The following is a 19,919-nucleotide window of genomic DNA, read 5'->3' on the forward strand; positions in this document are numbered from 1 at the left end:
TTAGGGAGTTCCCACATGTATTCAGGCTGTCTAGCAGCCACAAGTCATGCAGCTGAGGCGACAAAAACTAAATCTCCGAGCATGCCAAAATACTCGGAGATCACCATAGCATGCTCTCGGAAACCCGAGAAACGAGTAGACTCGCACATTACTAAAAATAAATTGTAGAATAAAGACTCCCACCCACAGAGAGCTGTGATACATGAGAGCTAGTGAAGGCAACAGTCTCCTGGGTTTGGTTAAAAAGTATCATTTAAACTCAGTTTTGCTAGAGACAACATTGACATTATTCACATCAAATGTATCAAAATTTTGTTCAGAGATTATTACATTTGTGACATATTTAATAATATTCTGAAAGATGGATTGTGGAACTTTGAAAAAAGTAGCATTGATAAAGTAGCATAGACGATGGCGGCTGTTCTCCTTCAAAAGAATCTGGTCTTAGTCAATAGGATCATAAAGTAATTGATGAATATCAACATTTTTTCAGGATCATAACGAACCCCTTCCTCAGCAATTTTACACCTGATGAAGGGGTCATTATGACCCCAAAATATGTGGATAGCCACTTACAAAGAATAGCTTTATACTATCTACCTGTGTAAACGGGCTAATAAAGAACATGAAATTTACCGAATGGCAGCTGTTTAGTGCCGCTGATCGGCCCCTGTACTTGGACCCTTATGTACACAGGGTCTCCCTATGAAGCTCTGCCACATAGTTTTTTAGGTTTTTTTCAGATTGTAAACACAGCATTCACAATTGTGTCAAATCCAGGTCGAGCAAAAAGCCAAAGCAACTTTCATTACAGTTTTACAAACTATTGGGTATGGGGCAAATCTTAATTATAGTGCCTATGGTTCAAAAAGGATCCCATCACAAATTAGACATTATTTTGGATTAAAATTGAGAACATTTATTAATTTAACCCCAGACTTCTTATCCAGTAAGTATTAATAGGAGGGAAATCTGGGATGGAAACGGATTACTAGGGGGGAAAGAGACATCTGAAAACACAAGTTGAATATCAGAGATGTGAAAATAAATGAAGTAATTAAGACTGCAACCTGAAACTTAGTGTAACTTTTTTGATAAACATTTTATCCATGTGAAAGGTGTACAAAGCCTTTAAGTGCAAGTTAAGCAACAGAAGAGATATGCAAAAAGTATTTTAAATATGCCTTAATCGAATTAAAAAGAAAGATATCTGTTCTGAGAATGCAACACATTGTTGGCACATCCAGCTTGCCTAAATGCAGATGCAGGTACCTAATATTATAGGAGTGGTGGATGCTTCCTATCAGATCACAGTGGACCATAAATGTATTTAGAAGAGACATCATTAAAGTTGTTTCTCATGTAATACCTAACCAATACATCAAATGTGGTCCTATAATTCTGTTACATAATAGATTGCTATTAGCCAAAGTGCCCGTGCTGTGAGTGAACATAGAACAGTAAAGGCCCCATGTCACATAACGAGATGGTTAGCGAGATCGCTGTTGCATCACCGATTTTGTGACGCAACAGCGATCTCGCTACGTGTGACACATAGCGGCGACCGGCCTCCCCCACTGGATATCGCTGATCGTGCTTGAATGTCCCAGGCCATTTTCTGATCGTTGGCATCCCGCTGGCCAGCATGCATCGCTGTGTTTGGCGCCGACGAGCGACCTTGTTGGCGACGCAGAACTCATGGACGCAGGCATGAGTCGTCAGAATAGTTGCTGTGTGACAAGGTCCCAACGACCGCCGAGGTCGTTATACGGATCGCCGTATCGTTGTTGTGTTGTTGAGTAGATCTGTCTGTTTCACAGCTTACTAGCGACCATTTAGCGACGCACCAGCGATCCTTACTAGGTCGTATCATTGCCGGGATCGCTGGTGTGTCGCTTAGTGTAACGGTGTAAGAGTCAGACCGACCTTAAGGGCCTTAGCAGGCAAGCATATGAGAAATTGTCTAAGTTTCCTCCAGAAAACTTGCATGATGTTTTTGGTAATTTTCATCCAATTTTCATCTTTGTGTCATCCGTGCATTCATATTTTACATTCGTGGGACATCCGTGTCATATTCGTTTTCATACATCTACACGAACATGTACATTATCACATACAGTTTCATAGGAGTATAATAGAAATGTATCTATGAAAATCAGATGTTCCCTGTGGTAGTGGTATTTGATTACTTTTTCATGCCACAGGGGAAGCTAAAATTCCCAGCATTGAAATCAAAATGCTGCCAAATTAACATTATATTTACTTGTAGATTCAATGTCAGATTCAATATCAGATGTTTTCAGACCTCCTCTATTCGGTAGTTGTGGTATATGATGGTTGAAACCTCCGTTTTCATAAAGCATATTGTCAGTAGTAGTTGTTATGTGATATGCCATTTGTCCTATAGACAGTAAATTAAGACTCAGTATGACTCAAGTGTTCCTATTGATATAAATGGAGTATTGATTGTTTAATATTTTTCCAGGAAGTTGCAGAGTGAGCAGAAATTGCCATAAAAACTTACATCACCAAGCTAAAAATATGTGATGCTCTCTAGAATTTCAACCAATAATGGATGTTTTGTGTATTCTTGAACAGATTTTGGAAAGATGTCTAAATATGGCCACCAGTTTAAGTCGATAGTAGAATACTATGCTGATACATCAAGACTGCAGGAATTACTATTTTATTTCCCAATGTCTGCCTTTAAAGTATGGTAATCCATGTGTGCCTTTGTCATTCATACAGGGGTGTAGAAGACATATACAGGGACAAAAAAGTGGTGATCAAGTTGTATGCTGTTGGCGAAAGTTTACTTTAAAACTGTCTTCAGCAAGATGTTTATCTTTTGCCCAATTTTTCACATATAAAAATGGCAAATTTTTGTGCAAGAAATATACAGTATATTTGTAAAAATGTTGCAACTCCTGTGGTTTTTATGATGGCATCACCATTTTTCTAAAAAAAAGTAGTCTAGTCTTAGTAATAGGAAACCTTGGCCTTACAGAAACTTGGTCAGCTGGGGCCTAACAGTAGTCTACTTGCCGTGGATTTCAGATTTTATCGACAAAGAGCCTAAAGATGCACCAAACTCATTAGGAGGCTAAGGAATATGGTGCGTCTCACCCCAGAAAGTGAGCGGTATGAAACGCCAGTCTTGATTAATTCCCCCTTACGACTTTTTTATAAACCACATCCTTAGGCCTGTTTCACACATCAGTTTTTTTGTGTCAGTTAAAATCCGCCAAAATGGCGGAAAGCGGAATGAAGAATTTTAAAGGAACCGCTGCCCGGGAAGAGGAGAGAGAGAGAATTTTTTCTGTCGCCAGAAATGATTTCAGGGTTAAAATTCTGCCTGACTTCATTCCTCCGGGCATGCACACTATAAAAGTGCGGATCCTGCAGCACAAAAAGCGTTACATGGTCCGTCCAGGCATCTCGGCGGACGCAAAAAAATTGATGAATCCTCAAAAAAACGGATCCAACGGATGGCTATCCGTCAAGATCTGCCGGTAATGCAAATCAATGGGGAAAAAACCGGATCCACCAAAAAAATGGCGGATCCGGTTTTTTTGCAAAAACGGCGGATTTTGACTGATGGTCAAAAACGGAAGTGTGAAACAGGCATTACCTGTCTCCAAGCCAAAGCTTTTCATAACAAAAAGGTAGATAGTAAATAGTGGAAATAGAAAGTCAAACAAGCTGATTAGAATTGTATCTTTTCTGCCTCCTGTATAATGCTGCCTTTGCCAGGTGCAAGCTTGTAAATATATTTCTTGATGTTTTAAAATATAATACTATCTACAAATGCTGCTTTTGCTTATAACAAAAACACTAAAATAGTTTGTAATAATAGTAATTTTGTACCCAAGTTTTGTAAGTGTAGTTTTGGAATTGACTTCACTTAAAATGAAAAACTAGAACAGGTAATGGTAGACATGTTACCCATAGAATTTCAATAACAGCAGAACTAAAATGACAACTGGACTGTAAATGGCTGCGCTTTACAACAAGTTACTATTGCCTTGCTTCAGTTTTCATGCATACGCTAATAGAGGTATTAAGGGCAGGTATCTTGCCAGAAACTTCCATCACTGGAGTGCTTGCACTGCTAATTGCTTCTGTGTTCTCTATGATGGAGCTGTTTTTAGACATCTCTTGTGGTAGCTTATATCTAGAGAACAAAACAATCAGCAGTCAAAAATCGGACATGCAGCATCCTAATTTATCCCGACAATCATCTGTCAGGGGCCCCCATACACATTTGATTATTGGCAGAGCCTGTTAACATTGGTGGGTCCATATGATGTTAATCTGTATGGGGGTCCAAGAGTCATAGAATGTTAGAGTTGGAAGGGACCTCTGGGGTCATCATGTCCAACCCTCTGCTCAATGCAGGATTCACTAAACTATCTCAGACCAATGTCTGTCCAGCTTCGGTTTGAAGACTTCCATTGAAGGAGAACTCACCACCTCACATAGCAGCCTGTTCTATTCATTAATCACCTTCACTGTCAAAAAAGATTTTTCTAATATCTAATCTGTATCTTCTCCCTTTCAGTTTCATTCCACTGCTTCTCGTGTTTCCATGTTCAAATGAGAATAAGGATGATACCTCTACACTGTGTCATCCCTTCAGATATTTGTAGACAGTCTTTACGTCTCCTCTGAGCGTTCCTTTTTGCAAACATTCCCAGATCATTTAACTGTAGCTCGTAGGTCATACTTTGCAGTCCACTCACCATCCTGGTAGCTCTTCTCTAAACTTGCTCCAGTTTTTCAATGTCTTTTTTAAAGTGATGCCCAGACCTCGACACAGTATTCTGGATGAGGCCTGACCAAGGAGTAGAGGAGGATAATTACTTCACGTGATCTAGACTCTAAGCTTCTCTTAATACATCCTAGCACTGTTTGCCTTTTTTGTTTCTGCATCACACTGTTGACGCATGTGCAGCCTGTCATCTATTAGTATACCCAAGTCTGTTTCACATGTGCTGTTGCTTAGTTTTATTCCTCCCATTCTGTAGATGTAATTTTCGTTTTTCTTGCCCGGATGTAGAATCTCACATTTCTCCATGTTAAATACCATTCTATTAGTCACTGCCAATTGTTCAAGCTTATCTAGATCCTTCTGAATCCTTATTCTGTCTTCTCTAGTGTTATCTATCTCTCCTGGCTTTAAATTGTCTGCAGATTTGATCAGTTTACCTTCAGTTCCCTTATCTAGATCATTTATAAAATGTTGAACAACACTGTGGCCAGGACAGAGCCTTGTGGTACCTCAATTGATACACTCTTCCAATTGAATGTGCAACCATTTATTACCACTCTTTGAGTAAGATCACTGAGCCAGTTATGAATCCACCTAACCGTAGCCTTCTCAATACCCTACTTGGTCATTTTTTTAAATAAAGATAGTATGAGATACTTTATCAAATGTTTTGCTAAAGTCAAGATATACTATATATACTGCATTTCTCTGATCTACCCAGTCAGTGATTCCATCATAGAAGGAAACTAGATTAGCCTGGCATGAGTTGTTTGCTACAAACCCATGTTACCTCTGGTTAATTACTGTATTCTTATCCAAGTACTTACATACATGCTCTTTAATAATTTGTTCAAAGATCTTTCCTGGTATAGAAGTAAGGCTTACTGGCCTGTAATTTCCTGACTCCATCTTTGCCTTTCCCCAATCTTCTGGGACTTCTCCTGTTCTCCAGGATTTTTCAATGATTCTGGCTAGTAATTTCCTCTGCTAACTCTCTCAGAACCCTAGGATGTAATTTATCTGGACCAGGAGATTTAAATTAAGTTAGCTAAGTGTTCCCTCACCATCTCTCTGTTTGTAGATAGTGTGTATTATTTTATTCCTTCAATGGCACCATGAAGATCAGTTGATGTTGCAATTTCTATCTTAGAGAACACAGATGCAAAATAGGAATTCAAAAGTTCGGCCTTCTCAACATCATTTTTTGACCACTCCACCCTTTTCATCCTGTAAAAATCATACATCTTTGACTTTTCTTTTTCTTTCGACATACCCCCATAATCCTTTTTTACTGCTTTTGGTCTCCCTTGCAAGCCTTACATCATTACTGGCTTTAGTACTTCTAATTCTTGCCCTGCATTCTCTGCAAACAGCATTTTATCCTTCTTTAGATATGCTCTCCTCTTTTCATTTAATGCACTTTTCTTTTTTTCTTTTTTAACAAGTGATTAAGTTCTGTGTTCATCCATCCTGGTCTCTTTAAATGCGTCCAATTCTTCCTTCTTTTCGGTATTGTTACCGATTGTGCAGTGAGAATTTTAGTTAGCAAAATCTCCCTTCTTTCTTGGAAATTTCTGTCCTTTAGACCATCCAGCCATTGGACCTTTCTTAGCCTCTTTCTGAGTCCATTAATATGCCTTTCTAAAGTCCAACCTTAAATTCTGAGTCCTCTCTGGTATTCCTCCTCTTGTAATCCAAAATTTGAGGATAGCATGATTGCTGCCTCCTAAATTCCCAGCCACCTTTACTTCCTCAACCATTTCCTGCCTGTTGGTAAGAATTAGGTCCAACATTGCAGATCCACTTATTCTCTCTTCTACCTTTTGAAATATAGAAGAGATAATATAGTTTTGCATATGGTGCTAAGATAATTGGATATAACTTGGAGTATGTGTATGTAGTTTACGATCATCTAACAAAAATGCATATGTACCAATATAATCATACAATATTTTTGGCAAAGCAATTAGAAAATGATGGGATATATTTATTTAAAGACACCCCTTATCCTCAGGTAAAAATCATAAAGAGGAAACAGTTTTTTCTCTTTTCTCATTTGATCAAATTAAAAAACTCAATTTCCCCTTTGAGGGGGTCATCTGGTCACATCATATTGAAGATATGAGTATGAAAATAATATAGAAGTGAAGCACCATGTATCAGGAATGGGGCAGGGGGTAATTGACCTGATCGTGAACTGGTTCAGCAAGGATAAAAAGAATTTCTTATTGGCATCACATTGGCTTGTGTAAACAGGAGATGTGCTGCCGCAAACATGATATTCTATGTGCAAAAAAATATCGTATTAATAATCAGTCTGTGCTCATAGCAGTGCGGTCGTCCTATATATACAGGCCATTAAACAACCACTGATTGGCTTGCATGTAACCAATTTGCAGTTATTTAATGGCTGCAGTCAGTCAATGTTAATAGACCAATAAACCCCATTTCACTAAAGCTTGTAAGCCATTTATGAATGTATCCACAACTCACTGAACCTGGTTTCATAAACAGCCTTTTTGTACAGAAAACACCCAAGTTTTTTTTGTCAATATTCATAATGTTATTTTTTGAGTCAAAACTACTGTTTAGATCTAGAATATACTTGATACTTTTCCTAGGTGAACAAACCTTTTTTTTTTTTTTACAAAGAAAGCATTCAATTTGTATTTGAGCTTTTCATTTAATTTGGGCATTATTACTATCTCAAAATGATACTAAAAATGTATTAAAATAAGGGAGATCATTGATGATTGGAAGAATGAAGAAATGTTACAATATCCTTTTTTTCATACTTTTATAATGTAATACTGGTAAAATCAGAATTAAAAATTCATGGCATTGACTAAGCTTACAATTTTTAACCAAGTTATTAGACAGCTGCAAATACATTATATCTACATACCGTATCTCCTGCAGTCAAATTGAATTCATACCTCTAACATTTACATTTCAAACCGTGGAATATATAAGAGGCTTGTCCAGGATTACAAAAAAATATATTTATGTAAAGGAATGACACTAGATCTGTCCATTAGTTTGGTATACAACACTGGACAGTGGGTGTTTCTTAAAAGAAAAAGTCCTTTTATTTTAATCCTGGACAGCACCTTCAAGTCCCATCTATGGTTAATCCAGAAATGAACCACATTAAGAAAAATCTGCTATAAACAGAATTATTTGGAGGTATTTTATATATTACATGAAGATCATTTGGAAATCACAATGATAGAGTAGATGTCCATGATGCCTTCAGAGATTGAAAAATTCAGTATTTAAAGGGAATCTGTCTTCTAAATCATTCCGCCTAAACCACAGTTAGCATTAATCAGAGCATGAATGCAAGAAAATATAGTTAGATAATCCAGTCGGGGACCACAGCCTGAGACTAGACTAGTCCGATACCGCCTCGGTTGTCACTTCCCAGTCCCGTTCCAGATGATTGACAGATCTCTCCCTCATGTGCAAATAGGTTGGATACCTGTCAATCACCTGAAACATTGCCTGGAACTTTTAACTATATTTTCTCTTAAACAATTGTGAGTCATGGTTGATTACTTGCAGTTTGGCAGCATGAATCAGATGGCAGGTTTTCTTTACAGAGAAAGAGCCTTTTCACACAATGTTTTCCTCTAAGTTCATTGGCCCTGTTGGGGCTTACATCCGAACCCCCCTCAAAACTGGATACGGGCATATGGGCCAATGCAGAAATTGACCAAGTCACAGTGTGACTTTTTTGTGTACTATTTTTGGCCATATACACCTATTGAAGGCGGGTAGTAAGATGTAGTCTAGTGCATCTTGCTGTCCACCCCATAAGTTGTATACACACTGTGACTCCATCTGCATCACAAGAGTTTTCTCACAGGAGCGTAGAGTCTCTCATGCAAGAGAATCAGATGGATTATGTAAATGACACTTGGATCAAATTCTGATCAGAGTTTGATCCAAGTGTCCGCTTAGTATGATCCGTTTCTCTAGGATGAATTGTGGCACAGTTGAGGAGAGGATGTAAAATAAAATTTCTCCATCTTCTCCATTCTGTGAGTCTGCCGAAATCGGAGTGTAGTCTGATGTTTTCCTCGCTCCCATGGACTTGAATGGCCGAGTGCGATCCGATTTGAGCTACAAATTGCAGTATGCTGTGATTTTTTTTCTCATGCTGAATCAGTATGAGAAAAAAACTGATCAGCACTGCCGCATTTAATAACACTGGTCCGAGTGCTCTCCGATAAAACATCAAATAGCACTCGTCCGAGTTAACCAGTCATGTGACCAAGCCCTAATAGTAAATGGCCCTGTCGGCGTGTACACCAGAATCCCTTTTTGCGGGTGGCTTCATTTGTTAGCCCCGATGTGGCCACTGAACATAGAAAAAAACAATGTGTGAAAGGAACTTAACCATGGTTTTAATTCTATTTCTTATAAATCAATAATACCTGTGAAAATAAGAAGCTTTGTAACATATCTTGTCAGAAAAATTATCTTCTTCCTCTTCCTGAACTTATCACTCTTTCTCAATAGTCTCACCGGTAACATCAGTCTTCAGGGAATACAGACTTTCACCTACAGTTGTACGGAGGATGGAGGCACTAGAGGCAGATACATACATTCTGCTGCAAGCTCTCCAGAAAACATTTATACTTTAAACTTGGAAGCAAAACTAACTATAGAGGCCGTAGATACACCTAGTTATCTCATGAGGAGAGTCATACCTGGAATTGAGTCTTTGGTAACAAATCAGGACAAAACTCTGTAAAAGAAAAAAATATTATCTGTAGCTCATAGCAACCAATCCCTGTTCAGCTTTCATCTTACTAGAGCTATTAACAACACAAAAGCTGAACTCTGATTGGTTGGTTGTAATGCGCGTCAAAGGCAGTTTTGATAAATGAGGCCCCGATATCCTGATATCATATGTAATACTTAGCTGAGGATTTCCTATACTGGAAGGGTTTTTTTTTGCAAACAAATCATTTCTTGCAGGAAAGTCACTTTGATCACAGAATCTCATGTGCATGTATGCTGTAGAAAAATGGAGGTTCCAATAGTACATAATACTGGGACATTTATCATTTTGTGTTTATCTCTTCACACGTAGTTGTAAAACTGGTTATGCTCCATATTGAAAACGCTAAATTTCTTCCCATCAGATATGTGTGAGCGGCACAGAAGAAGGTACACGATGGACACAAAGTTTATATATATCGTCTCTGCTGTACTTATTCTGACCTAAAGAGAATGAATAGAAAAAAGAATAGCATTTTTTATTTATAAAATGTAATATCCCACATTTATCATATCTGTTCTTTGTGTTGAGCTCCACTTCTAGGACGGAGCCACGGGCTGTTCTCCAATCTGGCAATTTATTGTAAAAGTTGTGTTTTATATCGGAGTGTCGGCTTGCAAGCAATGTCAGCTATATTCCTTTCAGTCTGCTCTGTATCTGATGTTTCTGTTATTGTCTTTTTTGCACATGGTCTCTTTGTTGCGTAATTTTAACCTCTGACAATGCTGTATTTGTTAGATTTGTTATTTTTGTGGATTTCGAGTCTCATTGGTGCACTGGACAATGGGTCATTGTGTAATCTAAAAACAGAAACAAAATGTATGCATATATATTCTGGAGTAACTTATTTTCAATCTATTGTGTGTCTAATCTATTGATTTGAACTATTATCTAAAAATACACTTTACAAAAATGTGTGTATTTTAATAAATGCATCAAACTTTTATGTGTGTGTCTGATACTATACACAAGAAGATATTTATACACATATACATGAAAAAATATATATACGACTCGTATATATGACTTGAGAAAGGTTCCCACTAAGGAACCGAAACGTCGCCATGTTCGGCCATTCAATAAGAAACTTTTTTCATTTGAATAGGCCACACTGCCAGGAAGAAGCTATTACTCCGAAAGAAAAATAAAAAAGCCAGATTAATGTTTGCAAATGCACACAGGAGCAAATACCTTAATTTTTGGAGATGGTCTGATGAAATTAAAATTGAACTTTTTGGGCATAATAACCATCATTATGTTTGGAGGAAAAAGGGAGAAGCTTGGAAGCCTAAAAACACCATCCCAACTGTGAAACACAGGGTGGCAGCATCATGCTGTGGGGTTGTTTTGCTGCAGGAGGGACTGGTGCACTTCACAAAATAGACGGCATCATGAGAAAAGAAGATTACGTGGCAATACTGAAGCAACATTTCAAGACATCAGCGAGGAAGTTAAAGCTTGGGCGCAAATGGGTCTTCCAAATGGACAATGTCTCAAAGCATACTGCCAAAATAGTAACAAACTGGCTTAAGGATAACAAAGTCAATGTTTTGGAGTGGACATCACAAAGCCCTGATCTCAATCCTATTGAAAATTTATGGGCAAAGCTGAAAAGACCGGTGTGAGCAAGACGACCTACAAACCTAGATCAGTTACACCAGTTTTGTCAGGAGAAATGGGCCCAAATTCTGACCAACTATTGTGAGAAGCTTGTGGAAGGATTATTATTATTATTATTATTATTATTATTATTATTTACTATTATAGCGCCATTTATTCCATGGCGCTTTACATGTGAGGAGGGGTATACATAATACATACAAGTACAGTAATCTTAAACAATACAAGTCACGACTGGTACAGGATGAGAGAGGACACTGCTCGCGAGGGCTCACAATCTACAACGGGATGGGTGGGGATACAGTAGGCGAGGGTAGAGCTAGTCGTGCAGCGGTTTGATGGATCGGTGGTTACTGCAAGTTGTAAGCTTGTCAGAAGAGGTAGGTCTTCAAATTCTTTTTGAAGGTTTCCATGGTAGGCGAGAGTCTGATATGTTGTGGTAGAGAGTTCCAGAGTAGAGGGGATGTGCGGGAGAAATCTTGTATGCGATTGTGGGAAGTGGAGATAAGAGGGGAGTACAGAAGGAGATCTTGTGAGGATTGGAGGTTTCGTGCAGGTAAGTACCAGGAGACTAGGTCACAGATGTACGGAGGACTCAGGTTATGGATGGCTTTATATGTCAAGGTTGGGGTTTTGAACTGGAGTCTTTTGGTAATGGGGAGCCAGTGCAGGGATTGACAGAGGGGAGAGGCCGGGGAATAGCGGGGGGACAGGTGGATTAGTCGAGCAGCAGAGTTAATAGATTGGAGGGGAGGCCACAGAGCAGGAGGTTGCAGTAGTCAAGGCGGGAGATGATGAGGGCATGGACTAGGGTTTTTGCAGATTCTTGGTTGAGGAATGTACGGATCTGTGAAATATTTTTGAGTTGAAGTCGGCAGGAAGCGGAAAGGGCTTGGATATGTGGTTTGAAGGAGAGATCAGTGTCAAGGATAACCCCGAGGCAGCGAGCTTGTGGGACTGGAGAGAGTGGGCAGCCATTTACTTTAATGGATAGGTCTGTTGGGGGGGTCACGTAAGATGGGCGAAAGATGATTAATTCTCTTTTGTCCATATTACGTTTTAGAAATCTAGCGGAGAAGAAGGATGAAATAGCAGACAGACATTGAGGGATTCTGTTTAGTAGGGAGGTGATATCTGGTCCAGAGATGTAGACCTGTGTGTCATCAGCATAGAGATGATACTGAAAGCCATGAAATTCTATGAGCTGTCCGAGGCCGAAGGTGTAAACGGAGAAAAGCAGGGGCCCTAGGACTGAACCTTGCGGGACTCCGAAGGATAGGGGGTGCGGTGAGGAGGTGGTGTGCGAATGGGAGATGCTGAATGTCCGGTCTGCTAGGTATAACGCAATCCAAGATAGGGCCAAGTCTGTGATACCAAGAGATGAGAGGGTCTGTAGTAATAGGGAATGGTCCACTGTGTCAAAGGCAGAGGACAGGTCCAGGAGGAGGAGGACAGAGTAGTGTCGCTTGGCCTTGGTGGCTAGTAGGTCATTGATGACCTTAGTTAGGGCAGTTTCAGTGGAGTGGTGTGGCCGGAAGCCGGATTGCAAGTGGTCAAGGAGGGAGCAAGAAGAGAGGTGGGAGGATAGTTCAAGATGGACGTGTTGTTCCAGTAGTTTTGAGGCATAGGGGAGAAGTGATATAGGGCGATAGCTAGATACAGAGGATGGGTCAAGAGAGGGCTTTTTGAGGATAGGTGTGATTGAGGCATGTTTAAAGCTTGAGGGGAAAACACCAGTTGTTAGTGATAGGTTGAAGAGATGGGTTAGGGTTGGGATGAAGACTGTGGTGAGGTTTGGGATGAAGTGGGATGGGATCGGGTCAAGTGCACAGGTAGTGAGATGTGATCTTGAGAGTAGAGTGGAGAGTCGATCTTCTGTAATGGAGGATATCCCTAATGTTTGACCCAAGTCATTCAGTTTAAGGGCAATGGTACCAAATACTAATGAAATGTATGTAAACTTTTGACTTTGCAATAAGTAATAAAAATACCTTAAAACATTCTCCCTCTCTCATTAATCTGGTATTTGGCAAAAATTTATAATTATGGCAATCCTAATTGACCTAAAACGGAGAAGTTTTATTCTGATTTCATTTCAGATATTGAGAAAAACATGCATGTGTGTCTTTTTATATAGTGTATGTAAACTGCTAGTTTCAACTGTATTTATATATATGTATATATATATATATGTATATACTGGTCCGAAAAATAAAGGGAATACTAAACAATACAATATTTATTTTTTTGAACAGTATATATATATATTCATAAAGGAGGAAGGTAGCACTCACCATCCCTTGATAGATCCTTTATTCCGCAAAAGTTAAAACATAGATGCAGGAGAGTTATGAGAACATGATTGACTATCATGTGTTCATAATTTTCCTGCATCTATGTTTTAACTTTTGCTGAATAAAGGATCTATCAAGGGATGGTGAATGCCAATGCTCTTCTTCTGCATTGCACGTTTTTGGATAGACTCTATTGTGGTGTTGCAACCGAGATCCCTACTGTCTGGTGGAATAATATGTCCATAACAAACAGGACACTGAGGCGGATTTTTGGTACCTGGTGCCGGTACCTTTGCCACATACATATCTATATCTATATATATATATATATATATATATATATATATATTTATATATAGTATATATATAGAGAGAGAGAGAGACATAAGACAGCTAGTTTGTCAAAATGTATGGGAGTAAGCCAAAATCCTTCTGGGAAGGCCTTTTATGGACAGATTAGACCAAGATAGAGCTTTAGAGCTTTTCTAGTAAAGCACATCATTCTACTCTTTACTGAAAATGGAATGAGGCCTGCATAGAAAAGAATGCAGTGCCTACAGTCAAATATTATGGAAATTCAAAGTTGCTTTTGCTGCTTATGGCACCAGGTTCCTTGAATGTCATCATGAAATATAAAAATAACAAAGGATGTTGGGTCAAAATGTAGTGCCAAGTGTCAGAAACCTGGGTTTGCATCCTAGGTCATGGGTCTTCCAGCAGGACTATGACCCCAAACATACTTCAAGAAGTACCCAGAAATGGATGGAAACAAAGTACTGGAGAGTTCTGAACTGGCATCAATGGGTCCAGACCTAAATCTCATTGAACACCTGAGGAGAGATCTTAAAATTGCTGTTGGGAGAAAGGACCCTTCTAATATGAGAGAACTGGAGCAATTTGCAAAAGAAGGGTGTTCCAAAATTTCAGTTGAGTGGCGTAAGAAGTTTGTTGATGGTTATAAGAAGCAATTGATTGCAGTTAGGCTGAGTTCACACTTTGCATTTTTTTCGCGTTTCCGCGGCGGTTTTAACTGCGCGATTTTGCCGCGAAAATGCGAAAAATAAGCATCCCATGCATTCCTATGGGATTCCGCAATGCTGTGCTAATGCTGCGGTTTTTACCGCGGCGGAATCGCTTCGCGGTAAAAACCGCAGCATGCTCATTAATTTGCGGAATCGCGGCGATCCCGCACCCATAGGAATGCATTGTTCCGCTTATTTCCCGCATGTGGCTGTGCACACCATGCGGAAAGTAAGCAGAACAATTGCGGATGGTACCCACGGTCCGGAGGAGAGGAGACTGTCCTCCAGGCTTTGGGTACCATATCCCTGTAAAAAATAGAATTTAAAATAAAAAATATTGTTATTCTCACCCTCCGACGTCCCGTGCAGCCTTCCCGCTTCTCTTCACGCTCCGGTCCCAGTAGTCCTTTGCGAAAATGCTCGCGATGACGTCCGTTCTCGCGGGATCGCGAAGTCTCGCGGTCATTCGCGCGACGTCATCGCGAATGACCGCGAGACGTCGCGATCCCGCGAGAATGGACGTCATCGCTGGCATTTTCGCAAAGGATTACTGGGAACGGATGCGCGGGACGTCGGAGGGTGAGAATAACACCGTTTTTTATTTTTTTTTTTACATTCTATATTTTACTACTGATGCTGCATAGGCGGCCTCAGTAGTAAAAAGTTGGTCACACTCGTCAAACACTATGTTTGACGAGTGTGACCAACCTGTCAATCAGTTCTCCAAGCGATGCTACAGATCGCTTGGAAAACGCTAGCATTTTGCAAGCTAATTACGCTTGCAAAATGCTAGTTTTTCCGTGGGAAAATCGCGGGAATTTAAAATGCGATTTTCCCGCGGACTGGAATTCCGGAATTCTCGCGGTAATTTCCACGAGAGTTCCGGTACGTGTGCACTTAGCCTTAATTATTTCAAAGGATGTATAACCAAATATTAAGTTGAGGATGTCGACTAGAGATGGGCGAAGTTCAGCGTCCATACAGAGCACCTACTATTTGGGCACGAACACGGACGTCACCAAGAAGTCCATGTTACTGTTCGGGTTCAGCCCCCTGAACACCGGGTTTTTGTTGCATGTCTGCTTCTGATCGGTGGTAAAATGATCACCGCTGGACAGACAGAAGTGCTTCTTTTGATTGCGTGAGCACACAGCTGTGATTGGCAGTATAAATTTTACCTCCAGTCACTGGTGTCAGCTGATGGGACTACTGCTTCCGTTCCCATCAGTCGACACCTGCTGCTACTAATAACAGTGAGAGCAGGAGCCACTGATGTGAGTATTCATCAGCCGGCGCCTGCTCTGAAAATATATAAATAAAAAAAAATAAGAGTGGGTTCCCCTGTATTTTTGATAACCAGCCAGGCAAAACCACAACTGGGTGCTGCAACCCTCAGCTGTCAGCAAGGCTGGTTATCAAGAATAGAGGGGTTCCCACACCTTATTATTCAATTATTTAAGTATATAAGCTAAAAAATTTTCAGCACAGGCACCGACTGATGAATAATCCAATCAGCCGCCGCCTGCTCTCGCTGTTCTTAGCTGCAGCAGGCGTCGGCTGATGGGAGAAGTGTTCCCATCAACTGACACCAGTGACTTGAGGTAAACTTTATACCTCCGATCACAGCTGCTGTCTTTGGACAGCGTGAGAACCGCAGCTATCTGACTGGCGGTGATGATTTTACTGTAGATCACAAGCGGTGTTTTCCACGCTGTCATATGATAGCATGGCAAATACTGGATGTGCGGGCCCCCATTCAAGTGAATGGGGTCTGGGTTCAGGTTCGGGTCCGGGTACTATCCTGGTACACGAACGCAAACTTTTTGTAACGGTTTCACCGAACCCGCTGGACCTAAACGTCCAGGTGTCCACCCATCTCTAGTGTCAACAATTTTGTCCAACCCATTTCTTGGTGTTTTGGGTGAAATTATGTCCAATTTCATATCCGAAGATCTCAATTTATGCATGCGACGCCTCCAGCGTCTGTTTTCCTGAAACCCACCGCAGGGAAATCAATGGGAGAGGGGATGCCACTCACCGATGCCGACATCTTATGTCCAGGGCTGCAGCTTCACACTTCTTGGACGTCCCCATTCCCAGCCCAGAGCCCGCAAAAAAAAAAAAAAAAAAAAAAAAGGCTGGACAAAATTGTTAGCATCTTTAACTTAATATTTGGTTACACACCCTTTGGAATAAATAACTGTAATCATTCGCTTCTTATAACTATCAACAAACTTCTTACACCTCTCAACTTAAATTTTGGACCACTTTTGCAAACTGCTCCAGGTTTCTTATATTTGCAGGTTCCTTCTCCCAACAGCAACTTTAAGATCTGTCCACATAGGGATTAAATGAGATTTAGTTCCGGACTCATTGCTGGCCACTTCAGAACTTTCCAGCGCCATATTTCATGGTTCCTTATGCAGTTCAGTCTGTGGCTGTGCTTCCCAAGAGTACCAAGATGCAGCTGACACTGGCCCTCACTGTCAGAGACTGACAGCCACATTTAAATGGTTAACAGCTCCGGTGAGCTCCGGCAATTGCTGTTGAAGACAGATGCAAGCTATATAATATAGCCGGCATCTACCTTGTGTGAAACTCAGCTCCTGAGCCCTCTTCACACGCAGAAACCCCCACAATCATGTACATGTAATTGATTTGACATTAAGGTGTTAACCACTTCACAACCTTTGACGTATATTTACGCTAAAGGTCGTGTCCCCACACGTTGAGCCCACATCTTTCCCTGCACATGATGGCTGATTTATTCAGACATCATGTGCATTTATCAGCCTGTGGCTGTTTACCAGTTGAATCCCGCTGTCAGTTTCTGACAGTGGAATTTGACACTCGCCAGATGGAAGTGCTTAATTCTTACCGCCCATCGACACACCTGTCACATTATCACAGAGTGGCGATGGGTTGTCATTAGTGATGAGCCAGTATACTCGTTGCTCATTGCTCGGGTGTCTGAGTATTTTGGCGTGCTCGGAGATTTAGTTTTTGTCGTCTCAGCTGCATGATTTGCAACTGCTAGACAACCTGAATACATGTGGGGGTTGCCTGTTTGTTATGGAATTCCCACATGTATTCAGGTTGTCTAGCAGTTGCAAATCATGCAGCTGAGGCAATGAAAACTAAATCTCTGAGCACGCCAAAATACTCAAGACACCCGAGCAACGAGTATACTCGCTCATCACTAGTTGTCACGACAGCCAGGGCTCTGCTTATGATCCCTGTGCTGGTCATTGCGATACTCCTGTAAACGCCTGTTCATTGCTGGCATAAATAGGAGATTGTGATTACAGCTTAAAGTCTCCTAAGTGGACTACTAAATATAGCAAAAAGTAAATAAAAAAACATTTTAAAAATATGAAAAATATAAAAACATAAAAGTTCAAATCACCCCCTTTTTGTCCCATGAAAAAAAACAATTTAACGGGTTATGTACGACAATATTGCAAAGCAATTTTAAAAAATTACACATACCGTATTTGTTATCAGTGCATTCAGTAAGGTTCGATCTATAAAAATATAAATAAATTAATCTGATTGGTACGCGTGTAAACGGTGCAATGAGAAAAAAAGGATCAAAATGTCAGAATAACGTTTTTTTGACCACTGCAACATTGGAATAAAATGCATCGAGACAATCAAAATAGCGTATCTAAACCAAAATAGTATCAATATAAACGTAAGCTCAGGGCACAAAAATAAGCCATAACACAGCCCCAGATGACGAAAAATGAAAACTTTACGGGGTCTTGGAAAATGGTGACCCAAGCAAAATGTATTAATTTATTTTTTTTTACAGATTTCTGATTTTTTTTTCACCACTTAAAAAAAAACTCTATATATGTTTGGTATCTGCATGGTGAACATGGTAAATAAAAAAAAATAAAAAAACTATTGTGAAATTGCACTTTTTGTGCAATTTCAGCAAACTTGGAATTTTTTTCCTGCTTTTCAGTGCATTGCATGATAAAATGAATGGTGTCACAACTCAGCTTGCAAAAAAACAGCCCTCATACGGCAATGGGAATGGAAAAATAAAAAAGTTATGGCTCTTGGGATAAGGGTTGGAAAAAATTAAAGCGTTAAAACGGAAAGTTGCAAGGTCATTAAAGGGTTAATATGGTTGCACAAGAAATTAAAATTGTGAACTTTTAATATATTATATAGTGCAGAATTTCCTGTTTCATGGAGAGCACAATTTCCATGAAGGACTCATTCACACGGGATTTGAGTTGCATTTGTAATGGAAAATAGCACGTGCTCACTGTTGGGAATACATCATTACCTGAACACCACTGTTGTTCGGAAGAACAGTGTTGGCAACAATGTGTTAGAAACAATGGAATATCACAGTCACAACTGTCTAATATCCAACCATAAGGGTCAAGCAAGAGATAATATAAAATAATAATAAAAAACTATAACCTGAAACATATGTTACACTTGTACAAAAAAAATACAACAATAATAAAAATTTACTACGGACAGAAATCTGCCTTTTAGTGTAAATAGGATGGGTTGTGTGTAGTGTTGAGCGATACCATCCGATATCGTGAAATATCGGATCGGATTGGATCGGACCGATACCCAAAAAGTATCGGATATCGCCGATTCCGATACCGGAAACCAATGCAAGTCAATGGGACAGAAATATCAGTATTAAAAAAACCCTTTCTTTCCTTGTAGGTTAATTCTACATGAAGAAAAACAACTAATAATAATGTAGAATGTATTGGGGGAGGTGGAGGAGACATTAATGGCATAGAGGTTTAGCCCAATCAAATGGAATAGCAGGAATAAATTTTTCTTTTTAAAGACATTCAGAGTTACAAAGATATTGACTATGTTAACGTTTTTTACATTTTGACATATATGTATGTTTCACTACTTCCATGCTCTTCACCTTCTTTTTTACTTCTCCCACACTTTCTCCTTCATGATCCTTAGCAGTAGCAGCAGCATCTTTTTCATCAACTTCTTCTTCACCTTATTCATCTTCTTCACCTACTTCCTATTATTCTTTTTTTTTACATTCTTCTTAGTAAGCTATTCTTCTTCATATTCTATTTCTTAATCTTCTTCCTATTCTTCTTCTTCTTCATCATATTCTTATTTGTGACAGGCATTCCTGCAGTTGTTATCTATAAAAGTTTGAAGATTACACCTTCCGTTCTGCCTGTCACAAAAGATTTACAACATGATTTGTCCGCGTTCAGTTTGGCCTGCAGCAGCAGGCCTTTTTTAGGGGCACCACGAGGAGGAACGGATTCACCCCATACACTGCTTAGTCTTCTTCTGCTTATAATTTAGATAATATATTTTTCTCTGTTTTTTAGTCTTATGCTTAATGTTCTTCTGCTTTTTGTTCTTCTGCTTTTTGTTCTTCTGCTTCTTGGTCCTCTGTCTCT

Source organism: Dendrobates tinctorius, unplaced genomic scaffold (assembly GCF_039654945.1).
Source record: "Dendrobates tinctorius isolate UK_male_01 unplaced genomic scaffold, ASM3965494v1 ptg000060l, whole genome shotgun sequence".
In the NCBI taxonomy this organism is placed as follows: Eukaryota; Metazoa; Chordata; class Amphibia; order Anura; family Dendrobatidae; genus Dendrobates; species Dendrobates tinctorius.